This window comes from Euprymna scolopes, chromosome 15 (assembly GCF_053919585.1).
Source record: "Euprymna scolopes isolate OS-2025 chromosome 15, ASM5391958v1, whole genome shotgun sequence".
In the NCBI taxonomy this organism is placed as follows: Eukaryota; Metazoa; Mollusca; class Cephalopoda; order Sepiida; family Sepiolidae; genus Euprymna; species Euprymna scolopes.
In genome coordinates this window covers 84,228,740-84,252,953 of record NC_136496.1, presented here as the reverse complement: position 1 = coordinate 84,252,953, position 24,214 = coordinate 84,228,740, and positions in this window count along the sequence as shown.

Below are 24,214 nucleotides of genomic sequence, written 5' to 3'. Positions count from 1 at the left end.
CACACAATCTCGATATAAAAATATAATTACAAGTAAATAAACTAAGGTTTACTAAAAAAAATGGCAGTTATCTCTGTCTCTCTGCTTAACACATGGTGACTTCTACGACAAATGTACACAATGACTCAAACAAGTTTGAGCATCTTACATACTGTGCAAGTTTATTTTATTTATCATGCATTAAACATGTTTGACTATTTATAATTGGAAAGTTAAGATTTAACTATCTTGTATAGTAGAAGAAGAAACGCATTCAATTTCAAAGCTCCCTCTATCATGCAGAAGGGAAACAAATGACGATAAATATTCTTCATTGCTTGTCATCGATTTATAATTGCGTGCCATGATTTATGTTACAAATTAAGCGAAAGAAACCGATTTCCATCCCCCCTGAGAATCAAACTCGATTTTGGAATTCAAAATATTGTGACAAAATTAAATTATAATTATAATATATAATTTTGATGAAAACGGGAAAGAAGGTTTTAAGATTTTAAGATTATTAATTAAGTAGAGAATGAAAATTCACCATTAGTTGTAAAAAAAAAATTAATTGATTTTCAATTTTGGGAAGATACGGAGGGAGTTAAGATTAATCGATATCGGGGAACAAAGGGGAAGTGTATATAAAAAGAAATCGAAGTGATAAAATGTAGAATCGAAAAACGAAATAAAAAAATAAGAACTAGAATATAAATGCAAAGAGTATAATGTATGGTAGCAGAAAAAAGAAGAAATAAATAAAGACAAGAAAAAAAAGGAGTAAAAGAAAGAAAAAAAAACGAAGAAGATAAATGAGAAGAATAGGTGCTAAAAGAACGGGGATAAGTAGGATATATAGAAATAGAAAAATACGAAAGCATCATCATGAAAGAATTGCAAAAGTCAACGGAAGATGAATAAAAGGATTACATAAGAAGGGCTGCCCCCTCTAATGTTGGTAAAAGGCAGATAAGATAAGTGAAAAGGATGTTAGGAAAAGACTACAATCGAACCCTGTAGGCAAGTTAAAACCCTAGGAATGCAGTCAATTGTTAATTCTTTTAGGAATAACCAAATATTATTCATGTCAAAGATTGCCCATTTTTTTTTATAAATAACTGCATATTAAATATATCAGTAAAGGGAATGGACAATGCGAGTAAATAGGTTAATGATACAATTTAATTTACGGGTATCTTTTCTTTATCAGAGGTGTGCAAATACATGTGCAAGGGCACGGGTGAAATGAAACGCGATAAAATCACGTTGGTTGACAGCATGATTCTGACGTCACAAACAAAGGAGTTTCTCAATATATTGAGACGAGATTAGAGTTAGAGAGATAGGAATCAGAGAGTCAGTCAGAGGCTGGGAGCTGATGCCCTAAGAGGCGAAGTGTGGAAGAGAGGTCATGTATCTATACAAGTTTGAATTCCTGACATCATCAATCGGCCGTCTGAGGAATAAAGAAATAACCATCTATGTTTTGTAACTTTTTGTCTTCGTGTCGTCATTACAACCGAAAGGTAAATGTGTTTTGTTTATCATCATTTTAAGTAATGTGTCCCCTCCTCTGTGTTAAAAAGAATTATATAAATGTCTCAGCTCCGTATCATAATATGATAAAATAATTATCATCACAGTCGTCATGGTGTACTAAGAATATAACTGTCTCCCTCTGTTATAAATGCCGTTATCATCATTGTCATATGCCCACGTTATATGGTTCTCCAATATTAGCCCCGCTACACGACAACAGCAACAACAAAAACAAACAAAGATGTAAAAATAAGGAGAGTAGAAAATAAAGACGAAATACACGAAAGAAGTAATAAACGATTAAAAGGCATAACGAATGAACATAAAGAAGAAATTAGAGAAGAAAATAGGAGGCAGTACTGAATAAGAAGGATAATAAGAATGGGGAATATGAAATCACAATAGAAGAACCTGTTTGTTTGGTTTTACGACATGCAATTTCCGATTTATTAATACAAGTTTATATCAGATATATATTTCTGGAATAGAGATCCTCGATCTGAAGATGTCTGTACACAGAGATTAACTTTATTGTAATGATTATTGAAACACTTTTGAATGACAATCCCAATAACAAAACAGTCGTTGAATGAAACTACAAGGAGCATAAGGCTGCTCCACAGAAAGAGCTTCGGGGAATGAAGAATGTTAGCTTGTTCATTATATCTACAGAAGTTTAATTTGCTTACAAGCGGAAAGATACCAACTATCTATGTAGCCTTATTTAGCAATTATTTTGGCCCAAAACCCGCTCCTTTTGTACCTTCAAGATAAGTCAACTCTCATCAAAGATCAATAAAAAATCAAAGAGCGATGAATGAAGCACTTTGCTGATTTGTTTTTCAACCTATCAGTTGTTGATGGACATGTAATCAGAAGTCCACCTGGGCTTAACGTTCTTGATCACAGGAATAAATTACCCTCAGTTGATGAGATTATCTCAGGCATAAAAAAAGATAAAGAATGCACTAGTATACATTTCCATTGAGTTGCTTCAATACGGGCGTAAGCATGTAACTAATGCATTGAACATGCTGAGCAAAATGTTTTGGCTATGTTAACCAGAATTAAATTATGAATTTCTCTCTTCAAGGGCAAAGGAACAAAATCTGATTGTAATCCCCGCCATGCGATGACGCTTCTTAATCGGTAAAGAAGATACTGGCGAGAGTCTTTTAGGATAGGTACACTGAACACATCTGCCCCTTAATTATTCATGAGGTACAAGGCTGTTTAACTGAATGTAGAAGCACTGTGGGATTTACTGCAAGGCAGTTGCAGAAAAATGGATTCTAGTAATTTTAGCCGTCGTGTGCAATTGTTAAGATATCGACTTTTAGTATTGTTAGTTTATATATTTCTAATGTTGGACAGCTGTAGGTTTATATCATGGGATTTTAGGTGCTATTATCATCTAAATGAGAGATTAGTCGTCGGGAGAGTGTTGTTGTGGTATGGCCTATATAACGATCCGAAGCTGGAGGAGGCCGTTGAAGGAAAACTGAGTCTCCAGGTTGGACGAAAGTCCATTGCAAAACGACTGCGACGTTGTCGGGGCAAGTTATTTATAGAATCCATGCGACACCAATCGAATGCCGCCAGGACCACAGCAGCAGTAGCAGTTGTTGAGAGACGCGAGAAAGGGGGGAAAATAAAAGTAAGGATGGGGAGTCTGTGTTGGCGCTTTCGGCGAGGAAAAACTTTGTTTTCGTTTGCTTGGTTGGGGAATGAGCGGCGGAAAAACTAGGGAAAAAGAAATATTTTAAAAAGGAAAAGGCATTGTTTGTTTTCGGCGAGAAAAGGTTATGTTTTAGTTTTGATTGGCTCGTAGAATGGATGGCGGAAAAACAAATAAAAAAGTGATGCCTTAAAAAGAAAGAAAACAAAATGTTACCCGGTCAACTATGGGTTCGCCATGAAGGTTTGTGAATTTCCCTCAATTTTTCCATCGAAGAGACTTTTACGTCATTTCATCCTAGACTATAGGTTTCGTTTGTTTGTTTGTTTGTTTTCTTGTTTTATAAAAAAGAAGATAAATAAAGCCTATATAATATATATAAACTATATTTCTGTTTCCGACCTCCTCATTATTTTATGTTGTATTTTGTTTATGCCGCCTTTTTGCATGCTCACTTTTCGTTGCTTTGATCAGACTTGGGAAATCGATAGGCGATGAAATTGGCTCACACTCGACTGAATTGGGGAACAGTAGCGTAGCCGTCTTTAGTAGTAGTTCCCCATACCCTTATTTAAGCCGGGTGCAGATAGTAATTCTAAGTCTGTGTGCTGACATTAAAATTACTGCTGAGCATTTAAACCCGGACCAGCGATGTAACACCTATTTAAGCGTTGTATGAGTTTTAGAAATATCTTAACTAAAAATACTAAAATTCGACACCTTAACAATTGCACACGACGACTAAAATAACTGGCAACCATACTTATAAAAAACTAAAGCACTCTTTCAACCGGGTCTCATTTAATACCAGGACAAATATACTTATCGTATTTAATAACTAACAAAAAAAACAGAATAAATAAACTATGCAATAAGAACATCGAAATTAAATATAAAACTAATTCACCTATAACCATACTGCACCCAACTTTATAACCAATAAATAAAAAATATATATAAATGTACCAAGCCTAAACAGATTTTTTAAAAATGCCAACAACCACAACAATCGCTCCTGGCGCCGATCGGATGCACCGACAGAAAGCGCTTGAGGAGAATATGGCTGAACAACTTTTGGGTGCCATAGTATACAACATGCCAGCTGAAATAAAAAAAAGACCGGTTGGTAAATTGAAAAGATATTATTTAAAAAAAATCGGAAAATGGAATAACTTTGTCGGGTTCAATTAGATGTGCTTAAATAATGACTTGCTGCCAATATATATATATATATATATATATATATATATATATATATATATATATATATATATATAAACGCACTGCAAAGTGTACTACACGTAATCTTTATGCTTTGTGTCGTCGTAGTAAAATCTCACGTCTACTACTACCCTACACTTCTGTGACGTCACCATTCGCTCACGCACAGAATATTGTTGTAACATCTGCTTTCGTTCACTAATAACTAATCATTCCCTCTATAAAATCATGGATAATAGTGCCTCGATCTTAATAATTCTTGCGCTGAAGAAAACATTAGCAATTATCACATTTCTGCGATGTTGCATCTCTGCTGTTGTTTTACAATGACATTCATGGGATTTGTTTTTGCGATCTTACTGTATATTTTCACCTTACGTAAATATCCGGACTTATCCGATTAGCCGCAAGTCTCGTCTCTTTCTTGCAGAGCCTCAAAGATTCTAGAAAACTGTGTTTTCAAATAGTTTTTCTTGTTCGGAAAGAAATCTTGTTTGTTACTTACATTTGCCAGGTTATTTGACCAAGAAGAAATTGCAGTTATCGTCCTCTAACAAGAATCGCCGTCTGCATATTGCAGAAGTGCCCCCGAAATGACCTGTAAACGATACCTTCCCCCATGTTAAGAATGGCTTTCGAAATAACATTATTATTTCAGCGCGGTACCAAAAATACATAAGTACCGTGTTTTCTTTTTTGTTGTTTCGTAATAATACAAGAATTGTTTAAACTATATTAATTCTTCTAAATAAGATAATTGTTTTCTTTGATAATACGTAAGGGTTTTCTTTCTTTTATTTTTGTTTCATAATAACACAAAAAGTGTTAAAACTAAAGTATGTTTTAAAATAAATATAGCGTTTCGTTTTTCGTGTCTTAACTCCGTGATTAAGTTTATTTTTTTAAAACAAGAGTTAAAAAATATTTCTTGATGTGGAATTCTCTCTTTGTTTTCCGTTCTTTTGACTTTACAAACAGGCATAAATACAGAGCTAAACTTTGCAAATATATTGCTGTAAAACTCCTTACTTAGGATGGTAACTATACATGTGACTCTTTATCACGATATCCGCTCACGTCTCAGTAGCAAAAAGCTTTGAAACCTGCTTCTAATCTATTTATTATAAGCATGATTTCTGTTCCTTTTATTAGTTACATCAATTTGTATGTGGGTACATCGGCCAGTAGAAAATACTAAAAAGAAATATAAATAAAGCTAATAGGCAACGGGGAATATACAATCGAGAGAAAGAGTGAATAAAATGCCGCGTTGTCAATGGAAGAAAAGCTCATAGATTATTACTAACGGCAGGAGAAGAGCAAAATATTTATCGTTGTGCATCTCTTGGCGGCCATTTTGTCGTGTTGTGAAATGTTGGCGGGGTTGGAAGAACATCACTGAGTCATCAGTCAGTATGTATATTTTCGACATGTTAGCGACAACGATTTTCTGACCCAAAGTAAACTATGGAAAACACTTGTGGACATAAATAACAGGAGGCTCTTGTAATAAAAATAACAGAATAGCATTTTTTTTAATCTCTTTCTTATAATGTTTCCTCTGTGGTGTTTATATACATTTATAGATATAATGTGGAGCATTTTTTTATAATAAAGGTCAATAAAATTAGTTCTATTCTACCCAACAATAGCATCTACCCGAATTAGAAGCTGCCAGAAAGGATGGGGGCCAATAAATATAGCAACAGCAAATATGATTCTTCCGTATTTATTCGGCTTACGACGTACGCACTGTATGTTTTATCTGGATTTGTTTAATTGCCAGACTTATACTCCAGTGTGTCGGCCATCTGTCGCCATTTTATATAAAATATAAAATGTATATTTGTATTCTATAAATATAATATCTGTTTACTTCTTGCTTAAGAAGTCTTTCTCTGCTAAGTATTACCGGTTGATTTACCTGTCAACATAGAAAATAAAAGAATAGGCAAGTTATCATTAGGAGATTGAAGCTCTACAAAATCTTAACCATAGTAGCGTTTCAGTAACATGTAAAATCGATAAAAGTGAAACGAAAAGGAGCACACAGTCTTTTCACAGAAACGCATGATCATTGCACTTGCAAGTGAGCGATCCAAACACAATTTAAGTAAATACAAGCCTTTTTTTTTACATACGTGTGGGTGCTGATCTTCATTTGTTGATTGTTGCTTTTCTGTGTCCGTTGTTCCCTATATGGCTAAATTACCAGGTGCCTTTTGATCGTCTGTTTTACTTAAACAGATAACACTCATGCATGCGTTGTATATGTAAGGAGAGATATCCCGGTATTAGGAAAAATGAAGTCGTTAGTATCGAAATTAATCTTTATTAAAGGAAATTGCTGGAATCGAACGTAGTAATCAAGAGTTAAAATAAATACATATTGCTATTTAGATGCGATTCCAGGAATGTAGTAAATTGCCTACTATAGTAAAAATAATCATGCAATAAAATTAGGTTAGAGCAGGTAGAATGAGGCAATATAAAATTAAGGAACGTCTTTTGAGTTGTAAGAAAACGCCGAGGACACATATGCGTTGTCAACGTGCAAATCAGGCATGTTTGGGTGCGTTCTGACTTCACAAAGGAATCTAGAATAAATATATACAGTTAAGTTAGAGATAGCGCTAGAGGAAAGTCAGAGAGTTAGCAATTAAGAGAGGAGGTAGATTTAGCCTGATCTTTTTCAGTAAGCGAAGGGGAAAAGGAGAAGACAAAATCTAGCAAAGTGACAGAGCATCAGATTCTCATCATTCCCGTAACCAGCTGGAAATAAATGTCTTCGTATTGTTGTGTAAGCCTTTGTCTTCGTTTGTCATCAACAGCAAGGTAATGTGTTTTTGTCTTCACCGTCTTGGATAATGAACGTTATATGAAGCCTCTACCAAAGTGTTTACTGTATCCCCTTCATCAATAATGTATATCTCCCCCGCGTCATAAAGAACTGTTTATACACACATCTTTTCTTCACCTCTATAATCTATTTTCTGTTATAAATGTCGTCCCCGTTCTTTGAATCCCGTCTCGCAACGCAACGGAAGTAGTAATAGAGACTTGTTGCGGTTTTAAAGGTTTTATTGGGGAAAGAAGTTTGTACGCGAGGGGAATGACAAAAAAGAGGCTAAAATTAATTCCATCTAAAAGATAGTCTAAAATGATATGTTTATTCTTTATTTTCTTACCCAGCCTAGAAAATCGCGTAAGACTTAGCAGAATCTCTAGGAGATGCACTTAGATGTTTTTTTTATTGTCATACACGTCTGACCTGGCTTCTTCCTCGACTCGAACAGCCTCAAAACCCTGTATGGTCCCCTGAACACGCATTCATTTCTTATATAATATCATCGACACTTTCCGCTGCTGTGTTTTGTGTACTGATTTTGAATACCCTTATCAATCACTTGGTATGTTTCAGGTTGTCCTGACATATATTCAATGAAATGCTTCCGATATTCGTACTAGTTAATAAAATCTCTATTTATTAGCGTAGGGTCCTATTTGATAGCAGCCATAGAAACATTATAGGACCATGAGGCCTTAAACAAAGACTACGTTGTAATGACACAACCTCTAGCTAATGAGGGAGTTTCTAGTGAATGTTTAGTTCATACTAGATGTAAGATATATTTCTCTTGTATTACTGCCCAATATGCATGCATATAAATAATATTTATTTTAGTTTTTATTATCTTCCCCGTTGTTTTGAAATGTAAGACCCAATTATGATAAAAGTAAATAGACTATTTTTTAATATATTATTTAATTAATTGGAATTCATTATTGAAATGAGTATCATTTATTTATTTATTGCCAACTATTATCCTCGTCTTTTTTAGTTGTTGATACACGACGAAGTCCAGAGGAATATTGGCCGAAACGTCGTGAAAAAACAACAAAAAAGATGAGGATACTAGTCCGCAATAAATAAATTAATAAATAATTCTAATCTAAGTAATGAATGTGTATTTAGAGGACCAAAAAATCCAACATTGATCGCCCTTCTGAGCTCGTGGTGCAATGGGTAGAGACGTTAAATCTTTACGGTTCCAGGTGAGCATTTTTTTGAAATTAGCGGTTTCAATCCTACCCAAAGCTCGATAGAGGCTTACTTGGCCAAAGTGTGGTGATACGACAACAACTAAGGAAGACAGTAATTGCTGAGGATGCGTTTACAAGATTTGAAGTTCCTATCCCGTCGCGATTACCACCTGACAAAGGCCAGAGAGATAGTTGGCCGAAACATCGTGAAACAACAACTAAAAAAAGATAAAGATAATAGTCCGCAATAAATAAATTGATTAAAAAAAAAAATAGATAATTTAAAAAAATTTATTCCAACAATAATAAATGGGTTATTAATTTTCTCAATCTGAAAAATTCCAATGATATGAACAGCTTATAGTGTCCGTTTAAGAAGTTGATGTCCTGTATTTGAATACGTTTGATCTGTTGTCCTCTGATAATTTCAGGGTCAGATAAATCATACTTCAATGTTACTTTTTGTCAAGGGAAATTACTTTAAGTACAAGTGTTTTACTTTATTCATAAAAAATACATAAAGCGGTATTAGTAGCATATATCACCAAAAGAGTCATTTAGAAATGTTGAGAGTAAAACAATAAAACGTGATGAAAATGAATACAAATTATAAAAAAATAGGATCAAACGTTCCCCCTCGTATATCCAAACAGAACCTCAACGATATTACATTTTACAACGCGTAGTATTATCATTTATTATTAACTAGATGATTTCTCCTACCAAAACAAACAGAAAATATTACTATCACTTTTGTGTCTCACAACTGATTATAACTACCTTCTGTATAATTAGACCATGACGTCTAGCATCTAGTCTGATGCACTGCAGCGTCCGCTGTGTCTCTACCTGTGAAGCTGGAATTACTTCCCCGCATGTAGGCCTGGGCGGATGACAAGGAGGCCTAGGTTTATTCAGTTACCGGGGTCCCCCTCTCGGCATTGCAGACAGAGTCCGACATAAAGTAAAGCCAATACAGTTGGAGCCATTCAAATAATAATAATATAATGTTACGCAGACTTAATTATAGAATCCTAGTTAAAAATCCATTATTTGCTTTTAATTCAATAAAATGTCTAAATATGAAGGCTTAAGTTTAAGAGCTCATGAAAGGAAGTTGGATTCCAGGGAATCATGCTTAACTTGAGTTTGCTTTGTTTTTCCCCCATTTTCATCCCCAAAAGGGCACAATGCCAGTTTGATATAGGACGATACTATTGGGGACATAAGTTGCTGGGATATTATGTAGGGAGTTGAGCAGCGGGGTATCTGTTCTCATTACACTTGAACTTTTGAACGTTAGTACAGTTAGAAGGGAGTTCCAAAGTCTAGCAGTTCTGGGGAAGAAACAATTAGAGTAGAAAGCTTTCTTAAATCTAGAGATCTCTACTGTGTCGGGGTGTGATTTTGCTGCTTGTTGGGTTTGTCGGGGGTATTTACGTCGAGGTGCTACAATGGCAGGGTTACGATCTCTTCTGAACCCTATCCAAGAGCGACAGACTAGTGGAAGATGCACCAGCCCAAATGTGACCACAGTACTCCATACATGGCCGAATGGTGGCATTGTAAAGCTACAGGATACTTTCATGCGTAAGTAGCTTTCAGTAGAGGGAGCCCACGTTCTTTGCAGCAGCCTTGGCAATGCTCTCAATTGGTGGTTAATGACTATATGCAGAAGCGATATGTGTGCATTTTCAGATATAGGATTTTGTTCATAATATGCTTTAGAGCACCTTTAAAATATTCCACATACGCCAGATATTTAAGGAATATTAAATAATAAATGCATAATATATATTGATTACATATTCATAATAATCCGGGATATATGAATTTTAACGAGCCGATTTCTACACTTCTTACTTTGTTAGCGTATCATCTAATTGACCTAAAACGTTTACATGTGGACATTTTACGGCTAGCAGTTCAGTTTTAAAATCTTTAATTATCAGTTACTTAATCTCGAAGTGAAACCTAGCAATACAAGTTATTGAGTATAATGGTATGAGATAATTTGATATGCTTATTATTAGGATAATGAACAGGCCCATAGTTTATAAATATAGATGCATCTAAAAGATGATTGGTTAGATGTTCGTGGCGTCTACTTCTGTAACATAATTTTGCTAATACACATTTTGTGTTTGTCTTATTACGGGCCTGCAATGCTACAACATATATATATATATATATATACATATATATATATATATATATATATATATATATATACATAACTGAAATGTCATCTGATAAAACAAGAGATAGATGGTATACGTGCTTCAAAGTTGCGTTCGTAATACTGACAGAAACCTTGAACTCATTAATAATCGCCGTTTGAGCTGAAAATACGTAAGAACCATCCAAAAATTTACGATGCGATGAAATGTATGAACGCTAAGATAACACGCGTGAAGTAATGAGCTTTGAAGATGCTAAATTTGTGAATCTAAACCTCAAGTAGGAGATTAAAAATTGATTAAAATAAGAGAATTTTCTGATTTTTATCGTCGGTCTTTTTGTCTGTATTTCTGTCTCACTTAAGTTTGAAAAAGAATATTTAGCACGTTTGATTGTTAGATGCCTCATTGTATATAAAAGATTATATTTATTTCATCTTCAGAGGGATGAGATACACAGTTAAGTTTTGAAAAGCCAATACACTATATTCAAAACACACTGACCATCAAAAAATGTGTTAACAGCTCTATCAGCATTCTCCGATAGTTTCTGGTTCGGCCATCAGCAATAAACTACCCAATTCTCAGATAGAAATGAAAAAGGTCAGCGGGGGAGAAGATTGTTCAGAACTCCATAAAATCACAGATCATCCTTGTATAAAAAAGTATTATTCATCAGTCTACTATTTATCAAAGCAAAACATGTACTACTTGTAATCTTAAAAAAATATACGTTACTTGTGTAATAACTAAGCCTGTTTTTTGCTTTGAATGATATTTTATGCGTTCATAATTTAACCAACTAAAAACTTTAGACCGGCAAAAAAGTTAGGACGATCTCGTCCTGTGCAGTGAAAGCACAAGTGCATCTTCATACTACGTAAAGACACTTTTTATGTTCCCTTAGAGTGATGGTCTTCTACAAATGAATCTAGCTACATCTGAACAGCAAAAACAGTGGATCGATCTAATCCCTAAATGCAGCTATATAAACGGACCTGTAATCTATCTCTTAAATGTTTTCAAGCGTAAAAGTACACATAGCTCTTGGTGAGGGGTTCAAACGACGTAAACACCTTCGACAAACCCGACGGCAGCTAAATCTCACCCCCACACAGTAGAGATCCCTAGATGTAAAAGATAGTTTCTTCCCCAGAACCGCTAGAATTTGGAATTCCATTCCAGGTTCATGATAAGAACGAGTCGACTTTGTATAAGAATCGCTGTATAAATATATATTCTTCATAGTTGTTCGTACAGACCCACGAGGACTGCACTGCTGATCCTGACTGGTTTGATGTGAGCACTCGTTACTTACTATTTGTAATTACAAAGCTTCTCTGATTGATTGATGCAGCAAAGTGTTCTTTATGACAACTATATTTGATATTTACAATTGGATACTTTCTGCCTCTACGATATTTATTTCTGCCTGTCGCCATCTTCAAGATTTTTTTTTCTATTAGAAAAATGACTATCTACTTGGTACGTATATTTATATGTTTAGAGTATTTCAGAAGAAATAAAAATTGAAATTCTATTACAGTACGCTAAGACAAGTTAATATCTGTGTGATATATTATCGTGATCAGGTATTATTTTATGAATTTTACGCGATAATAAAAACTGCTCTAAATGGATGTGATATGCCTGTTTTCGCGTAATCACCAACATGGTTATTCTGTTGCGCATTTTCTGTTTTCGTGTAGCAAAGATAATTCATTTAAACATTAGAGAGATAACGAATTAGCAAACGAAGTACAAAGCCCATTGTGTTCGACAATCTTCCGATTCTATCTCTTGCGGTTTTTCTTCCAAAATAATGAATTACAGACCATTTCTTTATTTGTAAAAACGAACCTTAGATAAAAAGTAATTAGTTTTAATGTGTGTATACGTGTATGTGACTGTGAGCGAGTTTCTGTATATCTATGCATTTGTATATTATAGTTGAAACATGTATACAGTTGTCGAACGTGTATATAGTTTTCAAAAGTGTACATAGTTGTTAAACGTTTATATAGATTTAAAAGTGTATATACTTGTTAAGCATGTATATAGTTGTTAAACGTGTATCCAATTGTTAATCGTGACGAGAGGTTTTTATACCAGGGCCCAAATTTATCTTAATCGATACAGGCTTTTACGTGACTCAGTGTATAAGAGCTTTTAAAAAAATATATATTTTTCTTCCTTTGAAGATTGTAATGCTGAGTACGGGGCAACCAAACCAGCTGCCGACATTGCCCTGCTTTTTATTGAAAGCAACCGAGAGCTGTTTTTAGTAATCTTGTTGTTCCGTTAAGTGCGATTGTCTGGATCTCTTTTACACTTGGTTCACCAGGAATATTAGTTAGGTAGGACTTCAGGTTCTTCTTCATAAGTCCTGCGGCACATATGATAACTGGTATGATCGATATCTCCTTAAGATTCCAGTTTCTTTTCATATCATATATGAGACGTTGGTATTGTGCCTGTTTCTCTATTGCAGCTCTGTTCAGACTGTCATCATAAGGAACACTCACTTCAATCAAGGTGGCAAATTTCTCTCTGACTTATTCCATATAACTATGTCAGGTTTCACAGCAGCATTTTCAAGGTAGGTTGCTGTAGGGATTACATGGTCGTAATGTATGGTATATAAGTCATTTCCAACTGTTCTTTCAGGTTGATGTTCCCAGGATTTGCTGCTACACTGGATGTTAAATATTTTATAGATGGTCCAGTGGAGGTACTTGCATACTCCATCATATCTCGCTGTATAGTAGCCGTCCCCTAGAAGACCTTTGCAACTTGATATCAGATGACCAACACTTTCCAATGCTGTGTGGCAGAACCGGCATATCTTGTCATTACTGATCGCTGCCATCTTCTTGACTGCATTGGTCATCAATCCCTGGTCTTGAGCAGCCATTATGACCCTTTCCTGATCTTGGTGGAGGGCTCCCCCTTTAAGCCAGTCCAAGAAACCTTCTTTATCTATGTATTCCTGAGAGAGTTTCCCCCCAAAATATTTTGCACGCTGATGTTGGTCCCATTTTTTAAGGTTCATTTGTTGAAAGCTCTCGGTATATTTCTGCCGACTCTTTCTTGCTATTTCTGTGGCACACTTGTTTGGGGCTTCGTCCTCATTTGAGAGACAGCCCTGACCAAAATACTTGTCCAGCTGGGTGACTGATATTCTCCTGGCTCTTGTCTCTTGTTGTTCGTATACTATTGAGAGGGTGTCATTCTGGGAGCTTCTCAGATACTGACCGGTGTTCACAATAGTTGCCCTATGTTGATGATTGATCTCTGAGAGTCCCAGACCTCCTTCTCCCCTGGGTAAATACAGCCTTGGTAGACACTGATTTCTATAGATTATTTTATGAAGCGTTAGTAGCATCTAGTCGGTTGGTGTATTTTTGTGGTCAGTCAATGATACAAAAGATGTATGTTATTACTGGCATAGTAAGATAGAGTTCAAAATAGACTTCGTAGCCTCGTAGGAGATGTCCTTTTCTCTTCCTTACAACCGTTATCTCACAGAAGAGATGTTGCGAGTTTGTCTCTGATGTATCGTTATTTTCAGTGAAAGTGTTCGAATGAGCTTCAATCTATGGTCCCCCCTCGCCAAACTTTCACAAGAAACACTCGTCTAGCTGTAAACACTATCAATAATTCCCCCACTCTTTATCTGTGCATAAACCTAAACGTAGATTCCATGAACAAAGCTTTTTTCTTAGAACTGCACGCCTGTGGAATTGTCTTCCGTTTTCCTGCTTTCCAGCTGACTACAATATGGTTGGCTTCATGTCTAACGTAAATAAGTTCTTGATGAGCCGTTCCATATAAGTTATCAACTTTACCAAATTTTCATTACTAATGATTACTATAATGTCCAATTTCTACTGTACACTCCTTAACCCTAATCTTTGAGTGGCCTCTTGGACTTGATAATGTGGGGATGCCTATGTAAAAAAAAAAAAGCTGGTTGATGGCAGTAATTTTATTTTTATTGGTGAGCTGGGTTTTGCATATTTTCCTCAGCCGGCGTACCTATTCTTTACTAATCTTCTCCCTCATCTTGGCATGCTGTATGTTCTCGTTTTTCTCAATGCCAAGGTACTTATAAGGCTCGTGCTCTTCCAGATCCCTGATGTCGATGTTTTCATTAAGCTGCATATTTTCTGTGTGGGTGTTCTTCCCAGCTCTGAGTGTACACTTAGCACATCTATCCAGGCCAAACTTCATTCCGATGTCACTGGAGAATGTGTGTACTACCTGCAGAAGCTGGTGCAGATCGGTGTCAGTGCTAGCATACTGCTTAAGGCCATCCATGAAGAGTAGGTTGTTTATTCTCTTTCTTGGTTGTCAATGGCGCCCCTGACTCAAATTGTAGGCGCTCGGATTCTTATTCAGGAGCTTGCTTAGTGGGTCTATTGCCATACATAAGAGTAAGGGAGATAAGTTGTCACCTTGGAATATTCCCCTCTTTATTTTTACTTCAGGGATGATGGGGTTTCCTCCATTGTGATTTAATGATATTGTGGTTTTCCGCATCTGAAGGTGACCAGCCAGTGTTTGTGTAATTACCGGGTAGATCTTGTATAACTCAAGGCACCGATGTAGCCATGAGCGTGGCACGATGTCAAATGCCTTCTTGTAATCAATCCATGGCATGCTCAGGTTTTTGTGTCTCTTCCTACAGTCTTCTAAGATGGTCTTGTTGATTAATAGCTGGTCTTTGGTACCGAGGCATTTTCTTCTGCACCCTGCCTTCTCTTTTTCAAGGTAGGTCCCAGAAGATAGGTGGTCATATATAACGTCGGCTATCAGACCAGTAAAAAGCTTGGAGGTTGTTGTTAGATATTGGCCTGTAATTATTTGGTCGCTGTGTCTCCTTGGTCTTAGGTATGAGGCTGTCTACCAGGGTAGTGTTGCTTCTTTATCTCTTAGCATTCTACTGAAGCAATCACTGTAGTGGTGGTTGAGTGCAGTCAATTGCTTCAGCTAAAAGTTTTGGACATTGTCGATGCCAGGTGCTTTGTGGTTGGATAATAATATCTTCAATCCACTGAGCCTCTTGATTATATTTGCCTTCTGTTTCAAATAGAGGACTCCATAGTTTTGCAGGGATTCCACTGCAGGCGGACTATCTACAGTAATGTTGTCCCTTATCAACTACCTGTAAAAAGTCCTATTTTATTTTATTTATTAGTTCTTTTTAATTTTTTTTATTTTTCTTCCTTTGAAGATTGTAATGCCGGGTATTGGGCAGCAAAACCAGCTGCCAACATCGCCCCGCTTTTTTATTGAAACCAACCGAGATCTCTTTTTAGTATCCTCGCTGTTCCCTTAAGTGCAATTGTCTGAATCTCTTTTGCACTTGGTTCACCAGGAATATTAGTTAGGTAGGACTTCAGGTTCTTCTTCATAAGTCCTGTGGCACCTATGATAACTGGTATGATCGATATCCCCTTTAGGTTCCAGTTTCTTTTCATATAATACATGAGACCTTGGTATTTGGTCTGTTTCTCTCTTTCAGCTCTGTTAAGACCGCCATCATTAGGAACACTCACTTCAATCAAGGTTGCAACTCTCTCTGACTTATTCCATATAACTATGTCAGGTTTCACAGCAGCATTTTCAAGGTAGGTGGCTGTAGGGATTACATGGTCGTCATGTATGGTATATAAGTCATTTCCAACTGTTCTTTCAGGTTGATGTTCCCAGGACTTGCTGCTACACTGGATGTTTAATTTTTTACAGATGATCCAGTGGAGGTACTTGCATACTCCATCATGTCTCGCTGTATAGTAGCCGTCCCCTAGAAGAACTTTGCAACTTGATATCAGATGACCAACACTTTCCAATTCTGTGTGGCAGAATCTGCATTTATTATCATTACTGATCGCTGCCATCTTCTTGAATGCATTGGTCATCAATCCCTGGTCTTGGGCAGCCATTATGACCCTTTCCTGGTCGTGGTGGAGGGATCCTCTTTTGAGCCAGTCCAAAGAACTCTCTTTATCTATGTATTCCCGAGAAAGTTCCCCCAGAAAATACTTTGCACGCTGATGTTGTTCCCATTCTGTAAGGTTCATCTGTTGAAAGGTCTCGGTATATTTCTGCCGGCTCTATCTTGCTATTTCTGTGGCACACTTGTTTGGTGTTTCGTCCTCATCTGAGAGACAACTCTGACCAAAATGTTTGGCCAGCTGGGTGACTGATGTTGTTCTGCTGGCTCTTGTCTCTTGATGTTCATATACTATTGAGAGGGTGTCAGTCTGGGAGCTTCTCAGATACTGACCGGTGCTCACAATAGTTGCCCTATGTTGATGATTAATCTCGGAGAGTCCCAGACCTCCTTCTCCCCTGGGCACATACAGCCTTGGTAGACACTGATTTCTATAGATTATTTTATGAAGCGTTAGTAGCTTCCGTGTCTTTATATCTAGCCGGTTGATGTATTTTTGTGGCAAGTCAATGATACCAAAGCTGTATGTTATTACTGGCATAGCAAACTGGTTTATGGCAGTAATTTTATTTTTATTGGTGAGCTGGGTTTTGCATATTTTCCTCACCCGGCGTACATATTCTTTACTAGTTCCTGTATGTGTCACTATTACCTGTGTATATGAACGTTTTAAATGTTTTGTGACGTCTTCATGTTTCTATTTGATTATGATTTATGTGTGTCTCCGTCTGTGTATGTATACATCTATACATGGGTGTAAGTGGTGTGATGTTTTGATATGTCAGGGTTCTTTTTTGGTTGCATATTCTCTCTCTCTTTCACTCTTTCTCTCTTTCCACACACACACACACACACACACAAATATATATATATATAATTATTTACTATAATAATTATTAAACACCTAGAGATACTAGTGTTTCATCATCGGGAATCATCAGTTCACGATGTCATGATTACGGCAGTTCGGGAAATTCGAATCCGGCAACGAAGCTATCTGTGACTCCATTAGATAAATACCAAACCCACACGGCCACCGCCAACTGCGAGAAATGTCTTTGAAATTTAAACATTTATTTTTAAATGTCTTAACGTCAGTCAGAGTGATCTAATGATTATAATATCATGATCCATGAACGCGAGCTAAAGTGACCGCTTTATGTCAAAAGTAAACTTGTCAACGATGAGAAACCAGTTTCTTAAAGGGCTGACAAAATTATTTACTATAACAATTATTAAATACCTACGGACGCTAGTGTTTCATCCTTTCGGGAAACATCAGTCCAGTGGATAACGATTACGCTAATCGGGATATGGATATATATATATATATATATATATATATATATATACATATATATATATATAGTAAGTTATAAAATGCATAAGCCTGAAGAGTCCTAGAGTGGATAAAACGCGGAATATTCAGTGTAGCTTAATCGCCATATACATTTTATAACTTACTAAGTAGCTCTACTTACGTATTGAGCACTTTTGAAGTAAATACTTAAAGTTTACGCATAAATCTATTCTTTTCGTATATTAATTTTATGTGAGTAAATTTAGTAGTTATATATATATATACGTTTTATTTTTTATTACCGTATCTTTCTATTAAGTTACATTATTGTTTCGGCCGTGTGTAGCGTCCTCAGACCTTTACAGAAATGTTCGCTATTTTGGGGAAAAATAGTGGAGGAGTGAATAGCGAACATTTCTGTAAAAGTCTGAGGATGCTACAGACGGCCAAAAAAAAAAACGGCCGTGTAGCCGAACAATAATGTAACTTAACAGAAAGATACGGTAATAAAAAATAAAACGCATATTTGCTCCACAACAGTATTGAGCACTTTCTCCAGTTTTTATTAATTACCATCTCCACTATATATATCCATATATATATATATATATATATATATATATATATATATATATATATATATATATATATATATATATATATATGCACGCGTGAGTGTATTTGACAGTTTTTCGCATGAAGACTCTTTCCTGATTTCGAAATCTATACATTCTCGCATGTAACTGTTTATGCATGTACCCAGAAGTCCGTGTGTGATAATGTGCTACGCCTGCAAACAGTTAAGTGGGTTTTGGCGCTTAGATTTACAAATAAGTATATGTGTATTCGTTAAGAGTGTATATGGTTTATTTTGATTTGTATGCGTGTATGCTCTGTGTATGCCTCTTTTAATATTTTTGTATGTATGTGTTCTAATACATGTTTGTAAGCACGTGCACGTCTCCGTAATTATACGACCATGTGTGTGTTACTATATGTATATGCTTTGCCTATGTATGTAGGTATTATTCTGTGTGATCGTGCTTTTATTCGCATATATGCTAATATCGCTGAATGCGGTTGGTTGTACATGTACGCGACTTTGTTTGTTTTTTTTGTTTCATTTAATCTGATAAATGCAAAAGAAATTTCAGTAATTCCACAAGATATTAAGTCGACACGAGTCGTTTCTCTTATCAGTCGCCGCTTTTCAGATCATAGTCGTTTGTTGTAAAAAAAACAAACTTTTCTCATCTCCTATCTATCACCCTCCCTCTCCCTTTCTGTCTCTCCCTCCCTTTCTCTCTCCATCTGTTTATGGCCGTCTTTCTCAAAAACACTCTTAATCTACCCCCCCGCATTTAAGAGTCTCTTTATAAAACATCATTCTTCTCTTCTAGTACTTTCTTTATTTTTCAGCCTCTCTTTTTATTCTACATTTTAGTCACACATAATTATGAGCGCATAGTTTTATTTTCTGTGTAGATAAAAACCGTTGTAACTTATTCTTGATTATTGATTTAATTTAACATTTCCAAATTTTTCAAAACACATAATATTGTTGTACGTATTTGTGTCTTATTGTTAATTAAATTAGCTTGCACTAGAAAATACTTACAAGCATAAATACCATACAAGACTTAACCCAAGTACACGAATACATATTTATTATAATGTCGACAAACGTGACTAAAGACAGAAACATTACAATAGAAACCATTAAAATAAAGCGGCCCTCACTTTCCTGGTGGCTCTACTGTGAGTGGTAGGTAATATCGTTCATTCTTCAGTCTTACTCTGGTTATGTTGGGCATCGTTCGCCCGAGGGGTTAAGACATGCATCCTTTTCTTGTGCCAGGTCATACTCTCTCTCTGTCCCTCAAGAAAAGTAACCCCTTCGTCTACTCTATAACCGGTGTTGTTTGTTCTTATTTCTTCCGGATATATTTGGAGTTATTAACTATAGATTTAACTGTGATACTTTTTTTATCATAAGTAGCGTTTTGCCTTCACCAATGTTCGTCTGATTTATCATAGATAATTTACACACACGCGCGCGCACACAGGCACACACAATCACACACACACAGATATATATATATATATATATATATATATAATAGTGTATATTTAGGCAGCATCCTCTCATTCAACAAATGTTACTGAAGAGCACGGAAGTCTTCTATTTTATTATCTTCCTTTTCATCTTCTCCAATCTCTGAATAGTTTCCTTTGTGTGTTTTTTTTTAAATAATATAAGTTGGATTCATAGCGATTGCCCTCGACAGAGATACTTCTATCATCCTCAGGCATGTTGTAGAAATTATGTTTTTTCCCTTTTTCCTAATTATATATATACATATATTTATCATGGTCACGTGACGGCTTATTATGTATAAGGTGGGCGAACTTATTAAAAAAAATATTTCTATTATATATAGAGTATATTAATTCATTGTATATTTACATATGTACATATGTAACATTTAAAATCTGGTATCCTTAGCATTTTAAAATATTTCGACTATATTCGTAATTGATATTATTAATCTACGTATATTTTTTTAATATAAAATGCTTTGAGTATATTTAACCTATTGATATTTTTCTCGCCTTGCAAAACCTAAGTGTTTTCTCCCATGATTTTTCGGAATTTCGAATTATGGCAGCCATGTTTTTCCAAATGTTGCGATGTCGAACTAGAATCAGAGAGGTGGAGAGTTAATCTTCGCGACAATGTGTTTGTAGTATAGCCTGCGTTGTTAGTATTATTAGCGATACATTCTCCTAATCGGGCTGGTCCTGGATATGACCTTAAACTATATCCACTCGCGAGGCCTCAGCTTGCGGGCTTTGGAGAGTGTGGAGCCACCCTTTAATTGTCATAGCTCCCAGGTCCACTCTGATCCGGAGTGGTAGTACCTGTTGGGGTCCCAATTATGGGTTAAATAGAAACCGACTTGAAAACCACAAATATATTCTATTAAACATTTTTTCGTAAAAATCTTTGGATTCGTCATTAAGTAACCTGAAAAGGGTTGATATGTCGTAAAAAACAATCAACCAACCAACCTACATTGTTTTTTTCTAACAAATTATTTGTCCGCGAAATGTTTTTGATTACGAGGTTAGTTGTCTGAAATTTTTTATAATAGATAATCCATTTTATTTGTTTGTTATCATTGTGCATATATATATATATATATATATATATATATATATATATATATATATATATATATATATATATATATATATATATATATATAGCTAGGGATTTCCCCTTCCTTCCTTTTCTTCAAAAAATGCTCTATTGCCAAAAGTGTGCTTATTCATAAAGTCTGAAGAAATGCTGGTTTTGAAAATTTTCAAACGACATAATGCTTGAAATTGTCGAACTGGACATGGAAACAATTATAACGTAAATTGAAATACACTTTTTGTTGCCACCAACACCCTGTTTTGAAGTCTTGTTTTTACTTACACAGTATATATATGCTCAATTATAAAATTTTATAATTTTGTAGCTTACTCTTTAAGTCAACTATTTTTGGCTTAAAACTCATTGGTATATGAAAATTTACTGAATTTCACGAACTCAGTATAATTACATATAAGTCTATGTATATATATATATATATACATATATATATATATATATATATATATATATATATATATATATATATATATATATATATATATATATATATATGTCGACGAATTATACTTTTTAGAATACTTTCATCAGTTTTGGAGTTCTTGTGTAGCTGATTACGATAATATATTTGAATGGTTTGAGAGTTTTCTTGTTGGTAATTACTAGTTTAGTTCAAGTTGCTGATCGCTAGTTTTATTTGTTTACATACAAGAGAGTTTCGTAATTGGTTATTGACTAAAACTTGTTTGATATTTTTTAATTAATTAAAGAATTTTTTTTTATTTTGGGAAACCATTTTCGCACAATGCATGCGATTCTTTATTATATTAACTTTATAACGGAACGGAAATTCACTTTTAAAATTTAAAAGACAGGATTTAACGGGTGTAGTTTTTTTTTTAACAGAGGTGATGGATTCGTCGCTGCTAGAGTAAATGAGAACGTCTAAAAACGAGATTTTATTATCGACACTTAGTTCGTATGTGAAGTTAGGAACAGACTTACTCTGAAATGTCCTCTTTAAATATTCTATTTCCTCTATGTTATCGACAAGAATCAATATATCGTCCACAAATCGAACATAGATAGAAGGCTTCGTTAACAAATAGAACACCTTATATTCCAGGTTGAATGTTGGTCCCAATGGGGACCCATACCTAAGCCATCCACATGTGTATGTATATTTCTCAGATAATCATAAAATGGGACTTTAGTTGTGCACGTAATTAATAACTTCTTTAACATTGTTGCGCTAATTTTCAGTGGAGGAAAGGTTGGATTGTATGTGTCAACGATAATGCCATTTGTTTCATTTACTGGTATATTTGTAAAGAGAAGCGGTGATTTTATTGTTGAGTTTAGTTGCTTGGAGTATCAGCATGAGTTCCTCTGTGTATTTTACGCTGTATCGACAAGGTAAATAGGATGTGATGAGTTCATTGATTTCTTTTTCTATAAGTTATATATTGGGGTTGCCATCTCTGAGATTATGCGACGAAGTGGGAACTTAGGTTTATGGGGTTTTACGTTGCCATATAAATATCCGGGTTTATAATCTTCAATTATTAAAAGGGAGTTTTAGATTGTCGATTACAGCATTATTCGCTGTGATAAGTTTATTTAGTTGAGTTTTTAAATACTTGGCAGTACTTGATTTGAGATTTCTTATGCTTGATGATGATAGAGGTATCTCTTTCGAAAGTGCTCGCTATGGATCCACCTTATATAATTTTGAAAAAAAAAATACAAAGAAAACTATTCGGAAATTGGAGAAGATGAAAAGAAAGATAATAAAACAGAAGAATTCCGTGCCCTTCAATAACATTTGTTTGAATATATATATATATATATATATATATATATATATATATATTCAAACAAACAAATATATATATATATATATATATATATATATATATATATATGGCACAGTAAGAGTGGAAAATGAAGTATCAAAAACTACATATGTCTAAATATAAAATGATTCATTTACTTAATAGGGGTATGCAGTTGGGAAATAAAGAAGACTCTTTATACCAAGGTATTTCAAAGCCTAATGCTTCTTCACCAATATACAGTTTTTGTAACTTAATTTTTCACTCTTACTGCCTCCTATATACGAGGAGCGTGCGATAAGTAATGCGCCTGGCCCACTTCCCATAGCAGTAGAGCAACGAAATAAGCACGGCTATTAGTCTTTCTCTATATATGAACCACCCAGAGTTATGCATTTCTCCCATCGTTGGATGCAGCTCTGGAGACCGTTTTTGTAGAACACCCCAGGTTGGTCCTCCAACCACGATGTGACTTTAGAAATCAAGGCTGCATCATCTGGGAAAGGTTTTCTTTTCAAAAACAACTTCATGGCTGGGAAGAGGTGAAAGTGAGAGGGTACAAGGTCAGGAGAGTAGGGAAGATAGGGTAGGATTTCATAACCACACGCCCATGCTTCTGATCTGGTGACATGCGAGTTGGGGACCGGAGCGTTGTCCTGCAGGATGAGGGTACCTTTACTGATCTTGCCCCGCCTCTTGATTTTGGTAGCTCTTCTTAATTTCCTCAAAAGTGAAGCATAATAGGCCCCTGTAATTGTGCTACCCTTTGCCAGGAAATCAGTCATCACTACTCCGTCCTGGTCTCAGAAGACAGTGAGCATGACTTTGCCAGCGGAGGGCTGCACCCTTGCCTTCTTTTGGAGGTGGTGAGTCCAAGTGCTTCCGCTGCATTGATTGGGCTTTGGTCTCTGGATCATAGTGATGGGCCCAGGTTTCATCTTGAGTAATCAGTCTTTTGAACAACTTTGACTCATCTTGGCACATCTTCAAATTCGTCCTCGAGCACGCGACGCGCTCACGCTTCTGGAATGGTGGGAGCAACCTGGGAACCCATCTGGGAGACACCTTATGCATATGTAAATGGTCATGAATCATATTTTTCGCAGACTCTGTTCTAATCTTGACATCTTGGGCTATTTGGCGAATAGTAATGCGCTGATCTTCCAAAATGGCAGCCTCAACTTGACGGACAGATGCCTCATCAATAGCAAAAGGGGGGTGGCGACTAGGTCTAGTAGCTGTTTCCACGGATTTCCGGCCATGTTTGAATTTACGATGCCAGCGATTTACAAGGTTATATGATAGGGCATTATCAC